The sequence below is a fragment of the Clupea harengus genome, chromosome 7 (genome assembly GCF_900700415.2).
Source record: "Clupea harengus chromosome 7, Ch_v2.0.2, whole genome shotgun sequence".
Lineage (NCBI taxonomy): Eukaryota > Metazoa > Chordata > Actinopteri > Clupeiformes > Clupeidae > Clupea > Clupea harengus.
The window spans coordinates 12,426,509-12,429,156 of NC_045158.1; positions in this window are offsets into that span (position 1 = coordinate 12,426,509).

The window sequence follows — 2,648 nt, forward strand, 5'->3', positions numbered from 1 at the left end:
AAGGGTGGGAGAACCCCTGGGGTTGTGGAGGTGTGGTGTTGGGGGCTTTGGGGGACAGGGGGGCAGGGGGGAGTGCGGTCTTTGAATGTGTCCAGTGCCTGTTGAGCAGCGAAGAGCCTGGATCGTGCCAGCAGTGTGTCTACCACGTTCCAGAGAGGGGACTTTCATCTCTCTAATCTCCTAACGCTCCCCCCCCCCCCCCCCCCCCCCCATATAATGGACATGCAGTCAGTTATAATCCTGTGAACATCGCTTTGAACATTTATCACGGCCTCAGACGGCAAAGCCATGAGAAACACCACGCTAGAAAGTGAAAGAGAGACGCACTCTTGTTCCACGCTCCGGCCAGAGTAAGGCCACCCTGCTTCAGAGTTATGGCCAATAGCGTTGTCTAGACCTCACTTGGATCATGGAACATTTACCAGTGTTCACATCACTGATTCACAGTGGGATTCATCGACCCAACAACAAACAGGGCTCATGGGTCATGCGTACTAAAGAAAACCAATGGCCATCGATCGCAGAGGCATGCTATACTGTTTAGCCCACTCTTGTACACATTCACTCTGCTGGTTTAAACACACATTAAACTTGCTTCATGGTGGGATTATGGTTGCATTTGTGTTGCAAATGTTCATTTGTGAGCATTGGCCAATCCCAGACTTTCTCCAATGTACAAAAACATATTTGCAAATCTGTGCCGTGTTGGGAATTGTTTGGGATGAGATTTGTAAAAAGTTTGGATGTTGGATATTCTACCCTGCTGTTTATAAAAAATGAGAGGTCTGCAGAGTGGCACTCCAAATCTTCTTACAGATTTGTAACACATGATTAGGGAGACCTTATAATTCACAGCCCTGAGTCTTTCCAGGATTTGTTTTTTGTACAGATGCCTGAAACTCCTAAGGGGTCTGTTTCTTGGAATCAGGCCATGACAGCAGTGCATGGAATAGGAGAGTAAAATCTAAAGCTAATGATATATTGTTTAATTAAAATGCAACATAAAACATACCCCACAAAAATTGTTGGAATTGGAATTGAACTAAATTAATTTAATTGTATTTGATACACTTCTAAATAATTCCATGAACATCATTAGGTGAATGCATGCTAAAACCTGATGCATGTATGTTTCTCCCTTCTGATGGTGTTTCTTTAGCTAACATTACACACTTTTCTCCTGAGAGGCAGTCATGAGTCGCAGCCTGGGTGAATTTGAGGTTTAAACATGTGGGATTATCACCGATTCAGCCTAATCCCTTCATGTTATTTTAAGATGCAAGGAGAAAAAAAATATATAATCTTATTAATTGTATTGACTGGCCATGAACATGGAGAAAAATCTCCAAATAACAAATTCATTTTTTTAATGTTGAAGAGATAATTTTCCTCACACCCATATCCCCCCAAAGCTCCATTCAGCCTAATAGTGATGAAATCTACACAAGGAAAGATGTTGGAAGGGTTGGGCCCACAGTGGTTTTGCACTGAGGATACTGAGCCAACTACATTTACATAAACATTCATCTTAGTGTCAGCAGCACAGTGTAATGGCCGAACTAAACCTCCATGATGTACAATGATTCTATGTGTATGTAGGTTACACTGGGTTTGTGTGTGTGTGTGTGTGTGTGTGTGTGTGTGTGTGTGTGTGTGTGTGTGTGTGTGTGTGTGTGTGTGTGTGTGTGTGTGTGTGTGTGTGTGTGTGTGTGTGTGTGTGTGTGTGTGTGTGTGTGTGTGTGTGTGTGTGTGTGTGTGAGAGAGAGAGAGAGAGAGAGCAGTCCAATAGCAGGCCACCTCCCAACCCCCACAGAGTGTAAAACAAACTAAGATCAATCGAAAGGCCATTAAATGAAAGTCAATCAACAGGCAAAAATGATGCAAAAGGACTGGCAAAAAGTTTTTATCTCAAGCTGAATTCTAATTGTATTCTATTCTTACCCTGTCAATATTTTGACTATATATTTTTATTCGTATTTCATGGGTTTTAATTGAAAATGTATCATTTTCTCAGAGATTGCAAACTTTTTAAACCTATTTTTTATCTCCAAAAAAATCTACGCGTGTCGCAACTGCAACTGCAACTGCAACTGCCAGTATGTGCCCCAGTGTTGTTATGCACTCTCAATCTTACATTAGGTTATTGGTTTTACACAGCACAATTTTCTGAGAAAAAAGTATCCTTGGGACCAAACGCTTGTCGAGTTCTTATTCCGATGGGAATGGTTTTCATGCTTGGTAGCCGCATCAATAATGGGATGAAACAAAGCTTAGTATGTGTTTGCTACTCAGAGAGAAAACGCAGTTCAGCAATTCTTTAATCTTTTGTTTTCTTCGGATTATTCTCGTTTCAGGTCAAGTAGCATGTCATTTTTTAGGTCGGACAAATAGTTATGATTACTAGCTGATCCTTCACTCTGTTTAATCTTTTCCCCAACAATATGAACCCCGTCCTGAGATGACTAAGAGAAATGACGTCATGATGGCACCTTGGTATTAAAATAAGATTATCTACACGCCATTCGTGGTCTGAGATCTGTGATTCAGCACTGCAGTTTATCTGACACGCATCCCAACAACAGACACACATCACACTACTCTTCTCCTGTGCTGAACTAACTCCCTTTCAGTAACCACCGATGCACAAA